The following is an 8,548-nucleotide window of genomic DNA, read 5'->3' as shown; positions in this document are numbered from 1 at the left end:
CTCAAAGTGGGCAAAATCGCCGATTTGTCAATATCGCCGAGGTCGCTAACTTCTCGAGAGCATAATTCCGCCAGTTTTCCATCAAATTTCATTTTTTTAGTGTCATTACAATCGGGAAAAGATTCTCTATCATTTCATAAGAAAAATCATTTTTTTTTTTTGGACATTTTGTGACACCAGGAGACACCTCAGGATTGGGGGTTGTGACAGTCAAGGGGTTAACATTATTTCGACATTTACAACAACCTTAATAATTGATACCAACAAAGTGGTTTACAAAAAAAAGTGAGAAAACACTCTCGCATATTTCTTGGAAACGTTTCGGTCCTGAGACCTTGATCAAGGTCCCAGGGCCGAAACGTTTCTCTAATAAATACGTAACCACGGCTAAAAAAAAGTTAATGGAAAGGTTCTCTAGGAAACATTTAGAGATCAAAACCTACAATTAAGCCTTTCGGTTTTCCATCATCAGAAACCTACGTATTAAATCTGCTATGCAAAGTGATACCATCACAAAATTTGTAGAGAACAGCAACAGATAGACAGATAACAGTGATTTAAATTTACAGAGAACAGCAACAGATAGACAGATAACAGTGATTTAAATTTACAGAGAACAGCAACAGATAGACAGATAACAGTGATTTAAATTTACAGAGAACAGCAACAGATAGACAGATAACAGTGATTTAAATTTACAGAGAACAGCAACAGATAGACAGATAACAGTGATTTAAATTTACAGAGAACAGCAAAAGATAGACAGATAACAGTGATTTAAATTTACAGAGAACAGCAAGAGATAGACAGATAACAGTGATTTAAATTTACAGAGAACAGCAACAGATAGACAGATAACAGTGATTTAAATTTACAGAGAACAGCAACAGATAGACAGATAACAGTGATTTAAATTTACAGAGAACAGCAACAGATAGACAGATAACAGTGATTTAAATTTACAGAGAACAGCAACAGATAGACAGATAACAGTGATTTAAATTTACATAAAACTTATATTGACGTTCTAATCGTAAGACCAAAACTGAAATCAGTAATCACAGAAGGATCACAAAGCAAATAAAATACCTTATCACATGTAATTACGAAAAAATCAGATGCAGGTAAATCAGAGACGTCAGCACATCCCACCCCAGTTTCACATGCCGGTAGATCAGACACACATCCTACGGGTTCCTCCACAGATTACACCGTGATTGGCTGCGCTGCCACTCCCATCCACCTGTGATATGTCGTGTTTGCATGGAGATCACATTGTAATAGGCTCGCTCGTCCGCGTTGGCCTGGAAAAGCTAAGGATGTGTGTGTTTTTAAATTATAATTGGTGTTTTTTTTCCCTTCCGGTGTAGAAAAACGAGTTTTTTTTTTTTTACGCACATTTGTCTTCTGCGGTGATCAGAATTAGCTGTCTTGGCTGACAGGAGGCTGTCAGACAATAAATGCTCTCAGCTCTGAACTAATCAGACTGAAATATAATAAAAAAAAATATTGAGTGCCAGAATTCAACAGACCAGCTAACCTTCTGAAGGTCCCGCAGAATGTTTAGTCTGTGTTGATCTTCTAAGGTGTGAGGGGAGGCTTCAGCAGACCAGCTAGTCTGTGTTGATCTAAGAATGTATTAGGTGAACCAAGATTCAATGATGTTGCAGTGTCTGACAAGTTTTACAAGAATGGTATGGTATGGTATGGCTACTACGATGGTATACTATGGTATGGCCACTACGATGGTATACTATGGTATGGCTACTACGATGGTATACTATGGTATGGCCACTACGATGGTATACTATGGTATGGCTACTACGATGGTATACTATGGTATGGCCACTACGATGGTATACTATGGTATGGCCACTACGATGGTATACTATGGTATGGCTACTACGATGGTATACTATGGTATGGCCACTACGATGGTATACTATGGTATGGCCACTACGATGGTATACTATGGTATGGCTGCTACGATAGTATACTATGGTATGGCTACTACGGTGGTATACTATGGTATGGCCACTACGATAGTATACTATGGTATGGCTACTACGATGGTATACTATGGTATGGCTACTACGATGGTATACCATGGTATGGCCACTACGATGGTATACTATGGTATGGCTACTACGATGGTATACTATGGTATGGCCACTACGATGGTATACTATGGTATGGCCACTACGATGGTATACTATGGTATGGCTACTACGATGGTATACTATGGTATGGCTACTACGATGGTATACTGTGGTATGGCCACTACGATGGTATACTATGGTATGGCTACTACGATGGTATACTATGGTTTGGCCACTACGATGGTATACTATGGTATGGCTACTACGATGGTTTACTATGGTATGGCTGCTACGATGGTATACTATGGTATGGCTACTACGATGGTATACTATGGTATGGCCACTACGATGGTATACTATGGTATGGCTACTACGATGGTATACTATGGTATGGCCACTACGATGGTATACTATGGTATGGCTACGACGATGGTATACTATGGTATGGCTACTACGATGGTATACTATGGTATGGCCACTACGATGGTATACTATGGTATGGCTATGTGGCATGCAAAGAGTACGTAACCTTTATTCGGCGCATGGACACACCCTCATTTACAGGCTATCTCCCCCAACCAGCGAACCAGGTTGCTAAGAGTTGATGATGGGGCCCCATCGTTCAACTAGTGACCAGGTTCTAGCCAATAAGAAGGTGGGATTGACAATCGCAGAGGTTATGTGGATACCGCTCTCCTGTCTGCCCTTGTCATTCCCATTCTAGAGCTGGTTGAAGCACGGTCTGCTATCTTGTGGCTTCTATTTCTGCCTTGCTTACCGTGGAGTGCACTATATTTATCACTGTACATAGTGTACATATTGCTGTTCTAAATTGGTGAAGGATAATATAAGTCTAAACTTTTTCTACTGTGTTTATTTGCTCCCATTACACCCGGGATAACAGGCCATTTGAAATCCTAGGTTGTAATAGGCTACGACGATGGTATACTATGGTATGGCTACGACGATGGTATACTATGGTATGGCTACGACGATGGTATACTATGGTATGGCCACTACGATGGTATACTATGGTATGGCCACTACGATGGTATACTATGGTATGGCTACGACGATGGTATACTATGGTATGGCTACTACGATGGTATACTATGGTATAATATATATATATAGTATATATATATATATATATATATATATATATATATATATATATATATATATATATATATATATATATATCAATAACAACACTGCACTAGCCAAGGATTCGAACCCATGCTGCTTTGGCCTGCCTCATGGTGGGCGAAAACACATGACGCCCTAATCCACTGGACCATACGATCCTTAAGAGTAGGGCATCCAGCGGAACTGGATGTTGTACTCCCTACCCAAGGACACACGATGGTGTGGATGACTCTAGGCTAGTGCAGTGTTGTTATTGATCAATACCACTCGTTCGTGGTCACAATAATATAAAATACTGCTCGATGAACTAGTACACCAAACAGGGACTAGAATGAAATTAGCCTAGAGTCATCCACACCATCGTGTGTCTTTGGGTAGCAAGTACAACATCCAGTTCCGCTGGATGCCTTACACTTAAGGATCGTATGGTCCAGTGGATTAGGGCGTCATGTGTTTTCGCCCACCATGAGGCAGGCCAAAGCAGCATGGGTTCGAGTCCTTGGCTAGTGCAGTGCTGTTATTGATATATATATATATATATATATATATATATATATATATATATATATATATATATATATATATATATATATATATATATATAGAGGAGGTAGGTGGTGGTGGTGGTTGGAGAGAGGAGGTAGGTGGTGGTGGTGGTGGTGGTGGTTGGAGAGAGGAGGTAGGTGGTGGTGGTGGTGGTGGTGGTGGTGGTGGTTGGAGAGAGGAGGTAGGTGGTGGTGGTGGTGGTGGTGGTGGTGGTGGTTGGAGAGAGGACGTAGGTGGTGGTGGTGGTGGTGGTTGGAGAGAGGAGGTAGGTGGTGGTGGTGGTGGTTGGAGAGAGGAGGTAGGTGGTGGTGGTGGTGGTGGTTGGAGAGAGGAGGTAGGTGGTGGTGGTGGTGGTGGTGGTGGTGGTGGTGGTGGTGGTGGTGGTGGTGGAGGCGGCGGAGGTGGTGGTGGTTGTAGAGAGGAGGTAGGAGGTGGTGGTGGTGGTGGTGGGAGAGGGGAGGAAGGAGGTGGTGGTGGTGGTGGTGGTGGTGGTGGTGGTGGGGGGGGGGGGGGTGGTGGTGGTGGTTGGAGAGAGGAGGTAGGTGGTGGTGGTGGTGGTGGTTGGAGAGAGGAGGTAGGTGGTGGTGGTGGTGGTGGTTGGAGAGAGGAGGTTGGTGGTGGTGGTGGTGGTGGTGGTGGTGGTGGTGGTGGTGGTGGTGGTGGTGGTGGTGGTGGTTGGAGAGAGGAGGTAGGTGGTGGTGGTGGTGGTGGTGGTGGTGGTGGTGGTGGTGGTGGTGGTGGTGGTGGTGGTGGTGGTGGTGGTTGGAGAGAGGAGGTAGGTGGTGGTGGTGGTGGTGGTTGGAGAGAGGAGGTAGGTGGTGTAAGAGGTAAGAGTGTAAGAGGAGGATAGCGCATTCTCTTTCTTCCTATTTTTGTGTGTTGATGTTTGCTGCTGGATCTTTCTTCCTTGCTGCAGCCCCAGGCAAGTGTCCTCGCTCTCTTACTTTGATCTATGTCGATCTCTCCAGCTCCTCTTTCCTCTTGCTCTCTCTCTCTCTCTCTCTCTCTCTCTCTCTCTCTCTCTCTCTCTCTCTCTCTCTCTCTCTCTCTCTCTCTCTCTCTCTCTCTCTCTCTCTCTCTCTGTCTCTGTCTGTCTGTCTCTCTCTCTCTCTCTCTCTCTCTCTCTCTCTCTTTACCTGTTTCTCTCTTTCTTCTTCTCTCCTCTTCCCTCTTTCTCCCTTTCCTTCCTTCCTGTTCTCTCAAGTATACGTATATGTGATCATTTTTTGTAATCACCGTTAAATGATTCCAGAGGTTGAGTCTCAGCTCCTGGCTTTGCCTCTTAACTCCCTATGAGCACGTTTACGCCCTCCCAGGTTCTCTTGAGCCCTGCCATACCTACTTCTAAAGCTGCGTTCGTAGTTTGAACGCAACATCTCTCAGACATCGCCATAACTGACTTGGTTATCCCCCGTAGCCGACCATCAGCAGCAGACAGGTAACCCGGACTGTTACACCTGTGATGCCTCAGGTTATATCATGCCTGGTCACTCCACTTTAAGAGCAAAAATAGACAATTCGGCTGATCGACACTTCTGGAAATCTTGAACGTCGTGGACATATCTTCCCTGGACCACCGCTCATCCCGTGAGGCTGGGATGCTGTGGCCATCCCTTATGGTGTGTTCACCTGAATGTCAGCTATTTATTTATTTGCATTTTAGAATGAGCTTTGATCTTATAAATATGAGGTTTGATCTTAGTTCTTAGATATTTGATCGTAGATCTTAGATATTTGATCGTAAATCTTAGATAATTGATCGTAGATCTTAAATATTTAATCTTAAACCTTAGATCTAAGATCTCTAACCTTAGATCTTAGATCTTTGATCCTAGATCTTAGATATTTGATCCTAGATCTTAGATATTTGATCCTAGATCTTAGATATTTGATCCTAGATCTTAGATATTTGATCCTAGATCTTAGATATTTGATCCTAGATCTTAGATATTTGATCCTAGATCTTAGATATTTGATCTTAGATCTTAATTCTCTCTCCAGGTGTTAACTAATGTGTTAAAAAGTATTTGACACTGATAGATAGAAATAAACAGTTTTATTCAATAGATAAACCTGTTTGTGTACTGGCAAGTGCTGCTGTCTATCTTACCCACGTACTCCCGAGTACTGCCATGTACTCCCAAAGACTCAGTAAGTCTTGACTAGAGTACTGGAAGGAAAAAAGGTAATCTGTAGTGTGTCTGCTGCTATCTACATAGTTGAGGAATGGAGAATATAGAAGAGAAGCAAAAGGAAGAGCAGGAGGAGGAGGAGGAGGAGGAAACTCAGAAGGAAGATAAGGAAGAAGAGGGAAGGAGAGTCCAGCACTTCTGAAGACAATAGTTAGTCTTCCTTCTGGCAGGAGTTAACCTGGAGGAGTATCACTAGGTTGTCTCCCTGTAGCTCCCTTGGTGATAGTCTCCCTCCTTCGTCTCCCTTCCTTCACCACCGCCTCCTTTCTCTATCCTTCCTTCACCACTGCCTCCTTCTCTCCCTTCCTTCATTACTGCCTCCTTCTCTCCCTTCCTTCATTACTGCCTCCTTCTCTCCCTTCCTTCATTACTGCCTCCTTCTCTCCCTTCCTTCACCACTGCCTCCTTCTCTCCCTTCCTTCATTACTGCCTCCTTCTCTCCCTTCCTTCACCACTGCCTCCTTCTCTCCCTTCCTTCATTACTGCCTCCTTCTCTCCCTTCCTTCACCACTGCCTCCTTCTCTCCCTTCCTTCATTACTGCCTCCTTCTCTCCCTTCCTTCACCACTGCCTCCTTCTCTCCCTTCCTTCATTACTGCCTCCTTCTCTCCCTTCCTTCACCACTGCCTCCTTCTCTCCCTTCCTTCATTACTGCCTCCTTCTCTCCCTTCCTTCACCACTGCCTCCTTCTCTCCCTTCCTTCATTACTGCCTCCTTCTCTCCCTTCCTTCACCACTGCCTCCTTCTCTCCCTTCCTTCATTACTGCCTCCTTCTCTCCCTTCCTTCACCACTGCCTCCTTCTCTCCCTTACTTCATTACTGCCTCCTTCTCTCCCTTCCTTCACCACTTCCTCCTTCTCTCCATCTTTTTCACTGTCTTCTTCCCTTACTGGACGTAATTGCCTGCACACGTTCCTCTGGCTCTTGTTAGCGTGTTGTGTGGAGGAGGAGAAGGAGGAGGAGGAGGAGGTGGAGGAGGTGGAGGAGGACGAGGAAGATGAGGAAGAAGAGGAGGAGGAGAGGCTATTATATTTATTTACAATATCTGCTCTTCCACCTCCACCAACACCTCCACTTCTACACTGCCTCCACCAACACCTCCACTTCTACACTGCCTCCACCAACACCTCCACTTCTACACTGCCTCCACCAACACCTCCACTTCTACACTGCCTCCATGTTGCAGCCCCTCAATGGGTTGCAATATATATAATGTATATTATGATTATGAATATAATGTATATTACCTTTTCATATAATTTTATATTGCTTATATTTGCGATAACAGCTAAATCGTGATCGAGGGGGGGGGGGTGTCCTCACCTCGCCTGAAGTATTCAGTCTGGTCTAGACTCTCTTGGTGGTTGGACAGATTGTCTGTCTCATTATTCTTGTTAGTTCTGTAGAACTCTGTTCACAGAACATTGTATAGACTTAGTGATTTTCGACGTTGTACTGAGGTTGTGTGTCGCATAGACACTCTAAGCAACTCAGGTCCTGAGCTGTAGCTTCTGACCTAACTTGTACTGGTATCTGTGTATTATCACAGTCAGGGATTTTCTTATGCTGAACTTAGATTCAGTAGTATGGGAGTTTTGTGACTTTTGTAGAGGATCTGCTGATGGTCCCTACTTAGTGTCGTTATATTATCTCCTTGTTCCTGATTCTGTGTCGCAGTTGCTTGTTATATTGCTGTTGGGCTTAGCATTCTTTTTATTGTTCAAGCAGACTGTTCTGATTGCCAGTTGGTCAAGAAGTTAGTTTATTTGAGGACTTTGTCAGTCACTTGTTTAAGTCTAGTCGAGTCGTGAGACATAGCGAACTACTTAGAGCACTTACACACATACACACAAACTTACTTGTACATATTTATAATATCTTATTAAATGTTAATGTACCAGACGGTACTTAAGAATTATAAATGTGATATGTACTTTCAGCACAATAATATTGTACTCGAGAGAAGTGATTATTATTATTTTGATTATTATTAATTTAATTTACTTTGATAATATACGTCTAGACGATACTCAATAAATTTATTAAATTTTAATTTCTCTAGTTAGCAGCCTACCAGTTGTAATCCTGAAGCACTATTGAATCATACTGAATTCTAATGGATAATTGGACAAGGATACTGACTAATTGTTACGAAAGCCCAGTAACAGGCTGGATGCTAGAAGGGCAGTCCTTTCTAGTATTCACTGGCGATCTCTAAGCTTTTAGAATCGCGTTTTTTGTAACACTCCACCAACACCGCCACCAACACCGCCACCAACACCTCCACTTTTGAACTACCTGCGTCATCCTCTCTCTCAGTATGTGTATACCGTCTGGACAGCTGATGCGTCGTCAGGTGGTTCATCATGCAGGTGTTGACAGGTGGAAGCAGGAGAGGAGGAGGAGGAAGGTGAGACCTCCCCTCTAGCCAATGTTGGCGTAGCTTACGCAATCTCTGACGTCAGGAAGTGAGATCATCCCACCCCACCCTCACCCACCACCCGCCCACCCCAGCGCACCGTATATACCACGTAAACACTAGCCCACTTACGCCCACTTACGA

Source organism: Cherax quadricarinatus, unplaced genomic scaffold, assembly GCF_038502225.1.
Source record: "Cherax quadricarinatus isolate ZL_2023a unplaced genomic scaffold, ASM3850222v1 Contig2442, whole genome shotgun sequence".
In the NCBI taxonomy this organism is placed as follows: domain Eukaryota; kingdom Metazoa; phylum Arthropoda; class Malacostraca; order Decapoda; family Parastacidae; genus Cherax; species Cherax quadricarinatus.
This window is presented reverse-complemented; position numbering follows the sequence as displayed.